Source organism: Lineus longissimus, chromosome 2, assembly GCF_910592395.1.
Source record: "Lineus longissimus chromosome 2, tnLinLong1.2, whole genome shotgun sequence".
NCBI classification, from domain to species: domain Eukaryota; kingdom Metazoa; phylum Nemertea; class Pilidiophora; order Heteronemertea; family Lineidae; genus Lineus; species Lineus longissimus.
The window spans coordinates 9,875,949-9,894,322 of record NC_088309.1 but is presented as its reverse complement, the minus strand read 5'-3'; the positions used below and the strand labels follow the sequence as shown (position 1 = coordinate 9,894,322).

At 40.6% G+C, this 18,374-nt stretch overlaps 1 protein-coding gene across 2 annotated transcripts in view; it reads left to right on the top strand.

Annotated features, from left to right (window-relative positions):
- Positions 1-18,374, top strand: part of LOC135482570 (potassium channel subfamily K member 18-like) — a 72,285-nt gene that overhangs the window by 33,373 nt on the left and 20,538 nt on the right. The gene's annotated exons all lie outside the window — the stretch shown is intronic.

Below are 18,374 nucleotides of genomic sequence, written 5' to 3'. Positions count from 1 at the left end.
CAATCTATCACCCTGCATGGTTGTGGTCATTCGCCCATGGGGATATTGACCGGTTCCCATTCACAAATGCCCGGGACCATGGACCCAAGCAGAACGGAACAGCAGTGTTAAGTGGACTGGGATGATTTCATCACTTATGAGGCATCTACAAATTGAATTGTATGCACGGAAGATATGATCTAATTACTAATTGAGTATGCTAGTTAATGTTTCCTGGCACGGGACATGCTGATTACCATCGCGACATGACCACTGTTCCTTTCCGGTCAGTGGCTAGTTCACGCAGATATCATCAACACTGATGGCGTTATCGACCTAAAGGTTTTTATGGTTACAAATCAAGCCGTTACAAAAGCGATGCAGAATTTCACACATGATCGAAAATGTGACTATAGTCCACCCTTGACGGGCCAAATCTTTGCGAACATTTGCATTTGTAATTAAAGATGCATAGTGCTAAGTAACAACCACATTTTTACGTACCGTAAATGCAATCTTTCCATAACTTCAGGACACTGGCACCGAAATAAAGTGCTGGTGTTTTATGGGGATGGGATGGGGGTGGGGGTGGCTGTTTTGCAGGACGTCTTCGTGTCACTTGAAGGAAAAACGAGATCCAAGGGGGACGTGGTTGGTGTGAGGTGATAGGGGGCATCCTGGACTAACATGTCATATCAGCGATCGGAGATTCCATTAAATGAGTTCGGGAAATACACATGTTTGCGAAATTATTTGTTGATAGGGCTATTGTCGGTCGATATTAATCTGTATGTCTTTTGGGAAGCTGTCCAAACGGGTACCAGGATTGCGGAAAAGATATCACTCCATCCACCCGATACTATAGGGTACTTGAGCTATAGCGGGAAATGATATATAATTGGCCTACTGGATTGAGGATGTTGTTGAAGTATTGGTCGGTTGACATATGAATATAGTATTATTGCGATAGATCCAGCCATACATTTGTGTATGTTGTCTAACAGCAACAAACATTTTGAAGCAATTTGTTACGGATCAACTGTATGAGAGCTTTGTTTTGGGCAATGGCGGGCGACTGGCACGTCGGAGTCCGTCGATGAGCCAAGATGGCCACCATGTTAGCCATTTTAAATTTGGTATTGCTTTATGCATTGATCGATTAGGCTAGTAGATTGAACATAACTAGGGCCCGGTTGTTCAAAGCCTGGTTAGTGCAGCGATTGTTAAGTTATAGAGGGCATCATCTTTAAACTTAGAGGACCTCCATTATGGAGCCCTTGGGTTTCCGCTAACTTGGTGGTGGCAGAGCGAACGTGACGGCACTCTAAATAACGGTAATTGGGCCTTGGAGATAGAGGAGCTTTGAACAAGTGGACTCGGGAGTCGGAACGCACGCTTTGTTTGTGGATTTCCCTTCTGAGACTTACAAGCAACAGCATTCTGTCAGGTCAGTTGCAGCATTACCGTTTAGGAAGTCCCCCTTCAATATACATGTACTTCCAATTCCGAGAAAATCCCGTCTTCACCAAAATAAATTGTTTGTTCCATCAGAGCACTGCAGCAATTGCCTTCCCGGTAGTGTTGGCACTTTCTTCGAACAGGCGATGCTGGCATGACTAAGTTTCCTTGCAATTACTAAAATGTCTCGAAGGATTGCAGAAAGTGACGCGAAAATACTGAATTTGACAGTAACAAAGACAGATATATACAGTTATTTACATTTTGCAATTGCTAAGGGCCAATTTATTGCCCTAATGAATTCAAGATCCCAGTACGCGTGTTCATTTTAATGAAAGATAAACGTGACTGCAGGCTTCAATCAGTTCAACAAATCCGACCGCTCGCATTCGCCAGACCGTCATAAATACCAGAATATCCACAAATTCATTTACTTGTCAGGTCTTAATCCACTTACTGGGTAGTATCAGGCCATTTCAAACGATCCCACTGAGAGTTGACTCGGACGTTGTTGTATTCTATAGGATATTACAAATTAAGACGTTTGTTTTAACAGGTTAGTTCCTCTTCCCTCCTTCTCCTTTCTTCCCCCCTTCTTGTTGTTCTTCTTCTTAAGGTAATACATGTACAGTATTTGAGATGTTTTTCCACATTTTCTCCAAAAATCTATAAAGTTATCTACTGGCTTTTTTTCATTTGACGCTAGACTCGAGGAATGATATTTTTTGTACTGAAATATTCATATATATCTATATTACCGTATATGAAATGTAAGCTCTTAATATATAGCTGAAATATTCATGTTTCACTGGTGAAGGTCAAGTTTCACTGGCACACTGTCATGGCATTATCTTGTCAAAACCAAGGTCCAATTGGCTCATTAAATCACCATCTCAGCAGCGCACTCTCTCGCTATTTATCAACTGTCATCCGTACATCTCGGAGGACATCGCTAGGATTTTTAAGGGATCACGCGCCCGCTATTTCGGATATTTCCAGCTCCAGAAACAGACCCGAAGTCATCTTGGTATAATCTTGCAAGCTGCGTATGAGGCACGCATGGTAGCCCATGGCTGGTCACATATGGTGCAAGTCCTTCAATTCACAACATTATATTGAGAGGTTATACACTAAAATGTCCAGGATTGATGATATGTTGGTCACCCCACATGCATGCAGATACTCCTCCTTCCATGTTTATTCGTTTCTCTAGTCTATGTTTTGAATTTTAAACAGGTGAACGATTTACATTTTACGACATCTTGCTTTCGCAGACCACTAGAATTGGGTGATTTCGATTGATCACTCTTGACGGCTGGAGAACTATCAGTTTGAATTTTAAATTGATTGATTAAATATTGAACTTTCCAGCCCAATCCCATCAACACAACCACAAGTGTCCGACCACGCTTCAGGCGCAGCTTTGATACCACCGAAATCGAATTGACGCCCCGCAGTTAATTAAAGCAGATCAATGCGGTATACGTCTGGAATTTGCCAGCCCAATATTCACAGCGTGACATTTGACCCCATAGAATAATTCCCCTGCAGTATTTCGATACTGACTAGCTTGTAGTCAGGCAAATTAGATTACACGCTAGATACCTCGTCACGTGGTGGGCAATCACCTTGTCAGGACAGGGGACATCACGACAGTGAGAGTTCGCAATCACCTAATTGGAAGGACGTGGTACGTGGTACATCATTGCAGCGCGATATCACTTAAACGAGGGAACCGCCTTTGCAATGACATGGCACTCACATCTATGTGATAGTACATCGATCCCGAACTTCGCAAAGTTACATTTTGCAAGATTGAATCACTGTGATGGATCACCGTCAACAACTACAAAAACTGGGCAGCTTAACTTCCCCATGCCATCGGCAGCGTGCTATGACGCGCAGGAAATGCTACTAGGTGTTTTAGAATGTACTTTGCACCTTTGACTCCTTATTATACCTCCCAACATTTAAGAATATACTTGTAATATTTGAAGTCCGTGAATATCTGTGGTCTTATCTTAGGAAACTGCTCATTTTATTGCGTAACACCCAGTAGTAAATGCGGACAAAAGGAAAAAGAACGCCCTGATCGAATCTGGCTTGATTGATGCCGCCGTCGGATGAGTTTTGAAGTCCATGAATGTCTGTGGTCTTATCTTAGGAAACTGCTAGTTTTATTGCGTAACACCAAGTAGTAAATGTGGACAAAAGGAAAAAGAACGCCTTGATCGAATCAAGCTTGATCGATGCCGCCGTCGGATGAGTTGCGCACCCCTCAAACTTAACTCAGAGGAGATATTGCGATCAAAACTTGGAAATATATTCTGCAACACCTTGTAGTAACGGTGAACAAAAAGAAAGCGGCGGCTGAACATACAACGCCTTGATCAAATCAGGCTTGATTGGTTCCGCCGTCGATTGAGTTGCAGATGCGAATCACTCAAACTATGACGTACAGTGCCGACAGTTTGTCAGATGCTCGTCGGATTTCAGATGAGATTATGTACCTTTGCTTTCTTTGAAGCGTAGGTTAATTATATGTACTGTTGGTTAGATCAACAGTTGGAAGAAAAGCCACGAGGGACCGGAGGTGCTGTTCCCATTCGCCTGTAAGTGATGATAAAGTTCTTTGTCATTATTTGCTTTGTCTGATTAGAATACACGTAATATGATTTTGCGGAATGAGTTTTTAAAAAATTGTGAGTAGGTCACCTTACCAGGCTGAGATGGCTACAAAAGATATTTTTTTTGTCTTTTGGGTTTTTAACAACTACAGATTTTCGAGATGAACTGGAAGAAATTATGATGCTTTAGTAAAAAACGCGTGATAGGTACACGTTTATTGGGTGTGAGAATACTAAATGCAGATGACTTGTCCTGAATGAAATCAGTTTATTTACGACCGAAGAAGGCGGGATGTCAACGCGAGACCACAATGTCACTGGATGGTATCCTATACTATGATTAGATCATAAAGGTTGAGGAGGTAGTGTTCAGTATGATGATACATGTACTAACTTAATTGATAAATCGTGCCCATGAAGGAAATGTCAAATATGTCCCTGCTGGCGTTATAGGTAACAAGTTCAGGACAAGTATTGTTGACATGTTGCCAGCGTTCCCCATTGCCCAGTAACGCGGTTTCGGCCATGTCCGTATTGTCATCCCTGGCGAAATAAGAATTCCTTCATCTTTATTACCATATTATAGATTCCATGTCACTTGCATTAGAATCTAATCCACTGAAAACAGCCGTTTTGTACCCCACAGTTATGAATAATGATTGTGTTGCGAAAAAATGCGAATGTAAAAAAATGAAGCGGTCATATCGACCAACCTTAGTTGAATGAAATAATTGGTGAAGACAAGAGAGACAGAGGATTAGTTTGTTTTTAACTTCTCGTTTTTTGCCCTGTATATCACATATAAATATAATCCAGAAAAATGGATTACAACTCCCACTTATCTTTTTCCCGCCGCCGATTTGAACTAGGGTGTCGGCTTCGAAACGAGAAGTCATATGTTCAGGATTCAATGACAAATGTAAGACATAAACTCATTAATATCGCGGAAAGAAACTAATGAGATTGTCAATCAATCTGTAAAAGCGCCTATCGGAAACCAATTCATCAATCTTTTGGAGTAGACTTCCTTTATTTTAGTGGAATTATTTACGGGTATGTCTTTTTTAAATTCACAGACGTAGACGGTCAGGTGTCGATCTAGAAAGTTGATGAGACGTTAGACATTGCCCTCACGGCAGTATGGAGGTATCACAAAATGATTCTTTTAATACATTAGAGCAAGCGAAGCTATACAAGACTGGCCAATATACTATACTCTCAGCCAACGCAACACCAAATTACTCTTAACCAACGCAACACAAAAGTACTCTTAACACTACTCTTAACCAACGCAACACAAAAGTACTCTTAACACAACTCTCAACCAACGCAACACAAAAATACTCTTAACACTACTCTTAACCAACGCAACACGTATCTTGATTTCATTTCGTTCAATACGTTTTGTCATGTATCGAAGTACATGTATATTTTGGACAACCAGCCGCACGATCTTTGTAACATTGTCGGTAAACGACGTACCTATATGGACATGTGGCGCACGTTTCAAAGAAGCAACAGCTCTTTGGAGAAATCGTGGTATAGCTGTCATTGTATTGTTCGTCGTTGGGAAGATCGCTTGGGCCAAGAAGATCATGCTTATTGTCAACGTCAGCGTATTACTGTTAGCGCATTGTCAATCTCTCTCTGTTTCGCAGAAAGGCTTATTTATCATTTGATTAAAAATAAGTATAAGATGTCCTAAGTAGCTACTTTGATGTTATTGGACCGATCATTTCTTTCTCTGCATGATACATTGGACGACTCAAAGCGTGCGTTCTACTTGAAGGTTGAAAGTTGACGTGGTTGGCAGCAATAAAACTTTAGAAATTGCAACTATCGCTTCATGTTTTCTCTTTCTCTAAGTCACGACTGAGAGATAATTTACTGACCTAGTCAAGCCCAACCAATCTATTTTCTCTCATCAATATGGATGAGCAGATGATCCCAATAAAAATCGGTGATTAGAGTGGAATTAATCAGGTCTTAAGTCTGTACAATAATTGGTAATGTCATATCAATTAGATTTGTCTGGACGGATCGATGTCCTCCTCAGTAGCCTGATTGATCTGATCGGCAACGATTAAGGACTGATCTCGACCAAATCAACATGGGATGCGAATATATGCTGGCGATTTCGGTCAGTTATTGATTGAAAGCAGTTTCGTCGTTTTCTTGGCAATAAGAGCATCTTGACACACATGGCCTGTAGATCAGTATCGCCCTCCGGCAGCGGTACAGCGGTATACTACACTTGTATGCTAGGAACTTTGACTTTGGTGTTGCTTGGTAAGACAGGATGCAGTCAAAGAGTAACTATTTAGTTTCAGCACCACAACAGAGTGCCAGGTGTTTAGTATATGTACCCTGGTTGAAACACGTACTATCGCTTCTGAAAGCATTATGTTTACATGCACTTTTCTGACTTTTCCCATAAAATGCGGATCCTTGTCCGAGTGAACTTCTTCCGCCGAAAGGCTTGTTTTGATTAGTCTCTTACTGTTTCTACTTGTCATGGGAATGCTATACGTTTTTTTTCTCTCTACATTCCGAATGATGGCTCCTTCCGTAATTCTATTGTTGTAGTATTTCCTGATCTCATCCAAATCATCATTGTATTTGAAATATGACAAGTTCTGTTCGCTAATAATCCAAACATTTAATAGGTGACAATCTAAAAAAAATACAATGCGCATCCAATAAAGAATATATTGTTATTGGGCTAATCGTTTTTACATTGCAAACCATTAACTAAGCTATGTTGACAGTCTGAGAGGAGAACAATGAATGCAATCTAATTGCTTTCTATCATTGTGTCCGAACAGTTTGATTACAAATTGAAAATCTCACCGGATATGCGCAACCTAAAAGAACAAAGCGTTTCCATCTGACGTTGTACAGCTGGCCTCGTCAGGCTCAAACACGACAAAGGACGACTTGTCTCTCTACACTTGAACCCAGCTCAGCATTTGAGGTAAAATCTGGGAGGTGACGCGAATATTGATATTTTGAAATTGATACGTCAATCAAATTGAAATCGACCCAATCATGAAAATGCTCAAGACACAATATTTACTATGTAAGTGAATGTAGAAACATGGTTTCTGTCGTCGAATGCTGGACTGACCACGAATAGGACAGCTCGAACACGGCATTATTGGATCGAAACGGCTCGCAAAGATTCCTAACGTGTATCGTTCTGTGATATCGTACCTCTTGGTCATTCAGCTATTGATCCCCTTCAACCATTTATCCAATTCCCTGATACGTAATCGATAAAAGATTCCAATTCTACCAATACGACTAACGATCTTTTTCAAATCTCAAAAGCCACCGAAAAGACTCTGGCCAATGTATTGATTTTTCTTGGAGCTCAAAGCAGCGCCAGAGGTTTAACAATAAACGGTTCTTTCAGCATGCGCAATTCCGGACTTTTTTTGCAGTGCGATACTTGTGTCGGCGCTGCGATTGAATCGGATGAGAGAGAGGGGAAAACATGCGTTTTCCTGCGGTTGAGTAGTCTTGTATCTCTAGGACTCTAAGCCATGAGCTGCCTCCAGACATGGACATCCGGTTTTCTCTTTCGAACAATCATTTTCGGCCCAAGATATCCACGGGTGAACTTGCAATGAAATATCAGTTTAAGCGTAAATCTCTCTCGTCGTTTCGACATGCCCACTTTATTCGATATTGGCAATGAATTTATTTTCACTTGACCGAGAAAGATGTTGTCGTGACGGCGTCATTGACTCGACATTCGGTTTATTGACCACTAGTAAACAGGAGGATGAGATACCAGTGACCTTGGAGATAATGGAATGATCAACTTCAGCTTTTATAAATAAATTATAAAGTTGACCATCTTATCGAATGACCACATTATCAGTATCAAAACATGCGTTTGAACTTTCGCAATGTGTATCTTCTATGTCCTTTATGTTAAGTTCTTGCCGAAACGCTGACAAGGATGTTTGAATTGTATCAACAACGCGATAACCACAAAGGCAAAGCTCCATAAGTCCACACCGTCACATGGTCAATTACTCTGAATTTGCCATCAGTTATGAAAAGTAGACATAAGGGAAGGACCAGCGGTATTGGAGATAGTAATGACAAGATGCACTTTTATAGCAAATAACTGACAACAATGACAGACAGTAATCTTATCTCATGGCTATATTGGCTGCGTCAAAACATGAACTTGCACTTTTGCAACGTGTATCTTTCACGTCTTATCCGTATCATTCATGATATTCTTATCGTTGTTGTCATGATGAAAAGGACGTTTGACCCCTTTCAAACATGTCCAAGTTGTGTACGGTGAACGGTTCACTGATTGGTCCTTTGCTATCTATGATGAAAAAGTGCATATTTTAATACATCCGGTGTGTAGTTGATACGAGAACGTGCCTTAGTGGTATTGAAATGCCTTACATACCCTACTAACAAAGAATATGACCAATGGACTCTCTCCTAGGGTGTATAGCAGTACGTCTCCTAGGGTGTATAGGCTAGTACGCTCGTACACAGTGTCTTAAGTGAGAAACAGACAACCACATATCTGCATAAAAATTCACCCTTGTTTATCTTGAAATGATCCACCGCACTTTGATAACATACACGTATATTTGAGTATTATACACCCTCTCAAAATAAAGTAGGTTTATATAAGCTAACCTTAGCAATGAATTTACCATTTAATGGCTATATCATAAATCACTGTATAAATTGTAACGCACTTCTCAGTTATCTAAAGCGCGTCTGCCAGCTATCTTGGACGAAATTCGATTCCGCTCTACAATGGAGTAAATGGATGGATTTGACGTGAATGTCCACTTGTTATAACCGATTACGGAGAAAGTCAACATTCAGGACAGAACTTGTGTTGGCTTCGAGGGAATAGTGTTGGCTTAGCGAGGATAAATTTGACATGTCGCATCGAACAGTGTTCTCCAAAGAACGATAAAAATAAGCGTGGTTGGAAATTACATTTATTTCATCATTACGTCCTCTTTCCGAGAGGAGCGAGATACTGAATGTTATAAGTCTGCAGTGGCAGGAATATATGACTTAGAATATACATAAATTAAAATGATGTCTTTCACGGGAAAAGTTATAACAAGAAAATGAGTGTCAGCCATTCGCAATCATGTACAGGATGGCGCCGAAAAAATGCCGAACATGAAAAATTCATGGACACGTTGACGTCATTTTGGGCGAACATAATCATAGAAGTAACAATTCATGTAAGTCAAAATTCTCGGAAAGTCCTGGATAAAGGATTTTAAAGAAACGACCAAACTGATCCGATGTAATCTTCTCCGTAGTCAAACATCCTGAATGCAAACATGACATCGATCTGCTTCTTTCGCTTCGACCGTTTCATCAGTATAGATTCTTATTTAAACCAGAGCCGCCAACGAATGTACTTTTAATCTGCAGACTACAGCTGTAAAATAACAACGTGACTGCCACATCGTATGCAAGATAATGATTATTGTTTCAAGAGGCAATCTTTATTTCAATGCACAGACCCGATTTATCGCTGTAATTGACACGTTCTCAATGGGATTACCGCACAGAAATGTATGCAAATCAATTGTTTTTGGAATTTTAAGATCACCTTGTTCAGTGTTGCGTAAACGGTGATTGCTACTCGCTGTAAAATTAGTTTTATTCATTAGGCAAATACTTTGGAGTGCATGCGCAGATCGCTGCTTTGATGATGATGAAGATGATGATGATTACTGCATTTGATTCCGTCGCGGAGACGTCTTACGTAACGAGTAGAACTTGATCCATCGATCAAAGTTACAGAACGAAATCATCCGTCATATTTTTTCATCTCGTCTCGCATTTCCATTCATCGAAGTCAATTCATAGCAATTCTCAATTCATAAGTCAAGAACACTTTGTTCAGCTTTGCATGAAAGGTAATAGTGCTCTCTGTAATCAGCTTTACTCATAATGACTGCACTAGTCTCCGTGACGCCTTGCGGAGTTACACGACAAACTCGTTACGTTTTATCATTATGTTTTGTCTAGTCACACCAACAACATCTCATGGCTTGTTAATTATCACTTTCCCTTTTGTAGCACATGTGCATGTATTTGTATAGTGTTTGATTTGATTTTAGCCGTGTTGATGAAACAGCTTCGCCTTGCGCCACAACATGTCAGCGACCTTCGGACAGCCAAGTAGTTGTCCCGACCATTATGTCCATAAATTTGGACACGCGAGTGGCTGAAAGGCACTACCGTCATCGCTCTCACAAACTTATCCCATCGCGACTAGATACGGGATCGGTATCTCTCCTCGCGGGTGATGCTGATCGGGTTTATCGCTAATGGGAGATAGTGACTATTGTCCCGTGCTCGGTAAAGTCGACTGATGACAAACCGAAGTGGCATTTCAAAAGGAGACTGGCACGAGGTCATATCGGCCTCCATCTCACAATTGGAGGACGTAAATGTCATTGGGAGCTGCGAGAATTTCCCTATGTTACAAATGTCGGTGTTTTATTATGAAGAAATTGATGACGAAAAAAGTGTTTGCACATTCGTATGTTGAATGCAGATCTGAACCACCATATTGCCAATGACTATTGATTGCCTATGTAATTGATCGCTTTTGCTATGACTGCTGTAACAGGAACACGTGATAGGAGAAAAACACTCAAACATATTGCTGTAAAGTTAGTTTGTAATCAATATTGATTTGTTGCAGAGCTACAGAGAGTAACCTGTCTTAAACCACACGTGCTTTCTTTCAAGCAACTTTCCAATTAATCATTACCGCCATGACTCTGACTACAATTCGATTATCACTGAACTTAAAGCTGTTAAATCTGATAATAAGGTTCCCACGAGCCCGCATTAAACAGCTTCTTTTTTGCTTTTTTCCGAAATCATGCACTTTACGAACTGAATCGAGATCGTTTGCCGTTTTGGAGGGAAACTTTGATTTATGCACACTTGGTTTGCATTCGATTACCGGTAACTTCGAGGGTGCTTTGAACTTCGTTAGATTCATTATCTGCGTTGACTTTGATGAACCTGCAAGAACAAAAAAAATTAGCCCAATAAAAAGATTAAAGGCGAATTGCGTGGGTTTTCTAGCAGGTTTTTGCTGGGGATTAACTCTTTCAATGCGTTCTAGATGCAACGGTGGTGGTGGTGGTGATGGTGGTGGTGGTGTTCGGGGGAGATATAGGCAATATTGTAGGAGTAAATACCATACTGGCGCCTTTCAGTGAAAGTTTCCGTGTTATCTTCGAAGATTTGTTAAAACTGCAGGTAGTTATCTCCACTAGCAACCACCTGATCTTCATGACATTACTTTTAGTAAATAATCCTGTCAAAAAATGGTTTGAATATCACCCTACGTAACAAATTGAGGTAAGAACACAGCACAGCTGAGATTCGAGTACCTATTTTGGTTGCATCCCGCAAGGATTGACAGAATTAGCAGTGACCATGGTGCACATCGCAGTGGTCCTCACTGACAAACGGGCACTTTTGCGCTGTTCCCCGATTATTGAAGGAGAAGCGCTGAGAAAATGATTCACCCACAAATATCATAATTGCACGGTTTTGGTCATGGCACTATACAAGATATTTGCTTCTTATTCGCTTCCCAGCCAATCCCCGTGATGTTAGGCAATGTATCTCTGAAACGCCTTGTTATAATACAGGCACAGTTGGCACAGTTGGCACAGTTTTTGGACATTCTATTCATATTTATCCTAGCCATTCCTGATCAAATATTGTAGCTTTAAATCCTATCCTTAGCAATCGTTTTGTGATTACCAACTCAAATCGAATACGACGATTCGCCTCTCCCGTCTGGTCTCTGGATCCCAGTGGACTTGGTTGCCGATTAGCGAGGCTTTTCCAAATGATACGGCCAAACACAGTTGCGATGATATCCGCACTTATCTCCCGAGATGTGCATATTATAATCACCAATACGCGTGTATAAACAAATCGACTGGAGCTTTTTCTTTTTTATCTATAAAAAGACTCAAAAGTCAATCAATGTTTTTTTTGAAAACTTTATTTTAGTACATGAATGAATTGGCCAGTGTACTTTAACAACGTTACTAGTCAATCAAAGAACTGACACGGTGCACTTAAATGCGCGCTTCATTCGTATACATGTACACTGTTACGAAACAGGTGTTTCGTCTGGAGTTAGAAATATATATGGCAATGGAGTTCAGTAATTAGATATGCCAGCGCGATAAAAGTTGGCATATGCAAGGCAATGCTTCCTTCCCGGTGTTTACCTCCAGCATGGAGGCCAAAATAGACGTAGAATGGAGAGTAGCAAGCGGGCTGTTCGAAAGGCACAACCAAAACAGGGAGCTGATTCGATGCGTTACTGAAGACACCGGTTGACCGAGTGTTCGACTATCCTCAGAGCATCTGTGCAAACTGATCCCCTAATCGAATGATTGATTCTGTCAACGACCTACACTCACTGACGTCGACCAGACAGAAAACGGCAATGAGATGCCATTCCAGAAAGATATCAATCTCACAATATCCTCGAGCGACTCGACTGATTGATAAGCGATTCCTGATAAACCACTGACTTATTACGTGCCGTTTTCTTGCTCACACATTGGTTGTTGTGCAATTTGGCCGCATCAGTTTTGGCGCAGTATCGCGACAAAAACCGCTTGGGATGATGCAAAATATAAAAACAGTCAAAAGCAGTCCAAGTCACATTTGCAATGCTCAGTAAATTGATATTATACTGTCGATATATACTGGTCGTCTCACTGAGCAGCGCTCGGTTGGAGTAGAAAATTCATTGGCCCAAACCTCAGCGTGGTGCCTCGATTTTTGCCGAAACTTGCGGTGAGGGGATCAGTACATATACCATCGGTTCGATACCAATTCTTCAAAAATGACATATTCGTTTTGCAGCGTTAGCTCTTGGGGATTTTGCGTATAACCTCAGTATATTATTGGCGTCAACCGCTGTCTCGTTACTCACCCTACTTTTTTGTCTGGTTCCACAGCATTGACAACGTGTATTACTATCTTCATCAGCGATGCTTCGTAATAATTATAGAAGATTACTTCGCATCATCAGCTTGCTTCCTCTCGATCCCCAATGGACAGCGATATGCCCACAGAACGCTCATGCGAAGTATATGATCGGCAACAAGACTCATAATCAATGATACAGATTGTTGCGGCAAAGCTGACTCCTTGATGTGGCATTGAGGGGTTCGTTTTCTTCATCTTCTGCGTTCTCAATCGGGTTTTTTTTCAGATGCAAATAGCGAAGCTCGCAGATTCTTCTACAGTAGTTGGCGAATCAACGCATAGCTTTGCCACTATCGCTTTTTATAATTGATTTTCTCGATCTGGATACGAAGATTAGTTTCATGTGATGACCTGGACACAACTTTTCTTCAATCCGAATGGCATTTTTTAATATTTCCTGGTAATATATCTCGGATTACATGAGCAGATGAGATATAATGTCAATAAAGCCATTGACGCTGAAGTGTGTATTACCAGTCACCTTATTAGTGTTTTTAGCAGTTATCAGCTTGCCGGCGCTGACAGGTGATTATACATGTAGCTACTTCAAGTCAGGTGGAATGCCTTTTGAGATGGGTATAGGTGATCCGCATCATAACATCTCTTCTGGCAGTTAGCTTACTAATTGGTGTACTTTTACCTCTGATTCAGCCTCGGTTGAGGTAATTGAAAAACGTGATGCAATTCGGTCAAACCACAGGAGGATTTCAGTGATATATAGCTGAAGGGATGCTGTACCCATCAGAGACGCTTAACAGGTTGCGGCATCAAGACACTACAGTATACATGATTCTTTGTAGCCTAAACTCGAGACGTCGGTTGCCTCGCAGAAACGATTTGTGGTCATTTTGACTGGGTGGGTTCTCGCATTGCTTCTGGCGGAACGCAATTCCTCCCCAGTGCTGCCGACACGATTGCTTGGTCTGATTGAATAACCCGTAGCAACAGTTGTGTTCATATTCCAAGGTATAAAAATGTATTTCTATTCATATTTAGAAGTATTATTATACTGCATTTTTATGCTCATAGAAATATTTCGCTGCATTTCTTCTGTTCATATTCAGAAGTATTACAATGCTGCATTTCTATTCCTCAGGTTCATCCTAGATTAAAAAATTAGAAGTGTTTTGCCTCACTTCTATTCGTTCTATATCTAGATCAAATTGCATTTTATATCATCCTAATGATGTATTATATCTGCTGCTGCTTCTTACAACAAATGTGGTTACCACTGGTCATTTGGGCCTCTTCAGTATTTTTAACTTCTCCAACAAGCTGATTATCAGATCGTTAAACGCACAATGGTGATTAATGCCCGCTTTGGGTCCATCCATTTAAACAAGAAATAATGATAAAAAGAGAAACAAATCTTTGATGTTGCAGAGGGAGAGAAATTTCGCTCTTAGTACTCGACTATTTATGATGCAGTGTTCAATAATATGTTTTCAGCGTGCCAGTTATGCAAATAAAATTGACACCGTAGAACATCTTAGGTGTTCTCCATTCATCTCTTCGCTAATCCTATTCGTTATTAATAAACTGTAACCGAACAGTATTCTCACCTTTGAGTACGGACAGTTTCATGACTTGGCACTATATACAATGTACCATGACTGCTGATGCAAAATCTACCGTCCTGTCAACTCACTGGTCAATCCACTGACACACGCTATAGATAGCTATGTGGTAAAATGCCTTGGAGTTGTCGTGATATGCTATGTACAATGTACACATGTAGATGGAAGAAGGTCCTTGTTTTGGAAAGACACTCACGGTGGACACATCACCGTGGACCAGATTAAAAAGATTATTAGCTTGGTCAGAAATATATACTTTGGTCAGACATTTATTACTTTTGTTTAGAACCACTACCCATATTCATTCATTGGCCATCAGGCTACTTTCTGGGATGTTCTGCAGCGGCGCTGGCAAAAACTTTTAAAAAACACACTCGCATCCCACTATTATTAACGGCGAGCTGTAAAATAGCACATTGGCCATCTCCTCTTGCCATACTAACGCAAAACACCCTTGGGGGTGCTATGTGCTGATCGGAAAAATGAGAAATGGCAGAACAAGGTCGTTAGGTTATGGTAAAGAGATATTACCATAACACACTGTTTTACGAAACGGAAAACGAGGAAGCGAAGATAAACCCGTCGATTTGGAGTGTCTCTGCATTGTCCATTAAGTTAAGGAGGCTTTTGGGATGATATCCCGCCTTCTCATCGAAGTGATTGTTTCCGAACAATCACTCTGAAGCAGTAGTAAAGTATGCTCATGAAACAGGGTCGATTGATGCCTTGATTAGGTGACACTTTGTTCCAGTGGGGAGGAGCGACCGCCAGCCGTTTCGGTGCAAAATGTGATTGAATTGTAAATTTTATGACAGAGACGGAGTACAAATGTATGATAACTCAGCTTAGACGACCAGAATATTGTAAATTATTGATACCAACATAAAGTCTGCTTTATCAAACGTTCCTATATATTTGTGAAAATTTAAAGTTTCTTAAGAATAGATAAAATGATTTAAAAGTATAAGCGCCTTTCTTTAATGCTTCAGGCCAGCATTGAATTGGGAAGGTTTAACAATAACTCATTTAGTTAATTGGTCACACTGATTGCACGTTTCATGGACGAGTGTATGTGAGGAAATTTAAAACGCTCATTCTTTTATTAGTTAAAGAATCTGTCGTAATTGTAGAAAATAATAACGTCCGTTCATTTTCATTGTATCCCGAATCAGCAATAGATTACGTTTAAAAGCGCCGGTGCATGAAATTAGTCAGCAGCGTTATTTTCTCTATTCCGCTATAATCGAATGTCTTTTAGCGTTAATGTGTTGTCTGTTTCTTACAAAGTCGAATGTATACTAGAATAACGTGAATGCATTCTTTGTTCTCGGAAAGTCGAATGTCTTCTAGAATAGCTTTGATGTATTCTCAGTTTCTGCTAATGTCTACTGAAATTCCTGATTTTAATGTTTAAATGTATGTCTTCACGCCTTGCAACAGCAATTCAAATATCATAGCATGACGAAAAGTATATTGCAGTTTTATATGTCCCGGAGTTCGACACTATCCAAGGTCGAAGATAGTACAAAATAAAACTTTTGTTCAGCAACGTTAATATGAATTCTTGCTAATAAGGATGCGGCAGTTAGATAAGATTTATATGCGTTTACGGTAATAAGTAGCTTCAATGGCTCTACTGGTACTATAAACTCTACATGTACATTACTTTGAAAGCTTACTTTCGACATCGCGAAGGTGTGATATTCAAAATTGATATACTACATGTACATGTATATTCAAAATTCCTATTGTATTCGTTTTAGTAGCACCCCTTAGTTGGTGATTAACTTTCTTGTTCTTTCCACTTCCGGTATTTGAAATTAGCGCAAAGATGAAACACGAAGAAAGGGAGACTCTGAAATCTACGCCGCGGGGGCCTCGGCCAGCTCAAGGCGCCGAGTTCGCCGCGTTCGTCGTGATTTTTTCAGTGAGCTTTCCCAGTTCGCACTCCTGGGATGACGTATTGCACTGAGTATACAGCTACGCATTTATCCCCACCTTGCTTTGCAAAGGGAAGCACATTTTACCAATCATTGTTTCACTGACAAACAAACATGATCACGCTTATCTCAAAGTCAGCGTGCATGCCCACCATTGTGAATATAGCAATGCCAGCTACATTTCCGTCTTCCACTCCGATAGTTTTCAAACGGAAATTGGGTTGACACTGCGAAACCTGTTCTTCTACCCAGGCAGAGCTTTTCGATCTATCGGAATGATTCCATCTTTCTCCAGTTCCATCCCATAGTTTGCCAAAGGAAATCGAATTACCACCACCACAACTGCTCGCATAATGGGCTTTGATTTATCGCGCCTAAAAATGCAACCCTCGAGTGGGATTTATTTATCAAGTTGATTCGATTTATTAAGTGGATGCTGCTGATAAATAAATGCTTCCTAAGTGCGTGTCGACCTTAATGATACACCCTCTTGTTAACACATGGTACTATTTGCATGATATAATGCCAGTTTCTGATAGTGTTCAAGGATTTGCAAATGTTTGGAATCTTCGGTCATCGCCGTTATTGTGAGATATTATGATTAATACCATCATGATAAAATCCTTAAGATAATTGTTACGCATTTCTCTCAAGACTTAATAGCTCTTTACAGTAATCCTTATGCTAACGGAGAAAGAGGGCGAGGACAAAGTTTCATTGCAGCCGTATTGCATCTGATGCAGATTTGGCTGGTGAGGAGACCTGTTGCTTCTAATTTTGCTTTAGCGCATCGATGAACGAAATTGCTGCGTCCATCCACTGTGAATACAGTGCAACTCCGCGGCGGAAATGCTTCTTTCCTTTCGTTCTGCTCATTTAAGGGCGCACCGCCATCGCCAATGTCGGCCCATCGTAACAATGTCCTTCAGGAGTGTCCTTGGGAGCACATGGTATAGGGAACATCTAGCCGTTAATGGGCCATTACACCACCGCAATTTGGCAGCCGGAACTCGCTGGCCCCGAAAGTAGTTTGTCTCAGGCTGGACGGCTTGATTAATGTCTCTCTGCCTAACGAGGGTGCAAACCGCCTCCATGAGCAACACCAACACGAATTCTTCAGAAGTATCAGTCGAGAGTCGTTCAAGAAACGAAAGTCTCTGGAAGTATTGAGCCATACATGTTTGATGCAATGTTCTGGTGGGGTTTTCTGGTGTTTGGTTTTGGAAGACAGATTAATTTCTCTGGCCGGAAAGCTCGAGAAGGCAGACCATGATCAGTAGATTGTTCGTACGTGAACGGGTTCAAAGATTTGTGTGGATGAACTCCAGTATTGAGCATCACTAATCGGAAAGTAATGATAAAGTCGTCACCTACAGGCGTCGGGGGAATTAATTAGAAAAAAGAGATCACAGCGAAATGGTGAAAAGTTGTATGTTAGAGGTATCTATCTCGGAATTCTTATCATGAATTGATAAAGCAGCCCCGATGGGCGTCATTAGGGTAAAATTCGGATTGAAGCAAAGCATTTCAAAGCCAGTTTCTGTATCAGATTCTGAACTTATCTCGCTTGCCAACTTATACAAACCAGTAAGCCATGTTTTCAAATCAGTCAGACAGGATAACGATAGCAAGAAATTTTTAAACTCAATGTTTAAAAAAATTTTAAACTCAATGTTGATTGTATGCATTCCAAAGCTGTCGCATATTGATTTGAACGTTATCTAACCAGACAG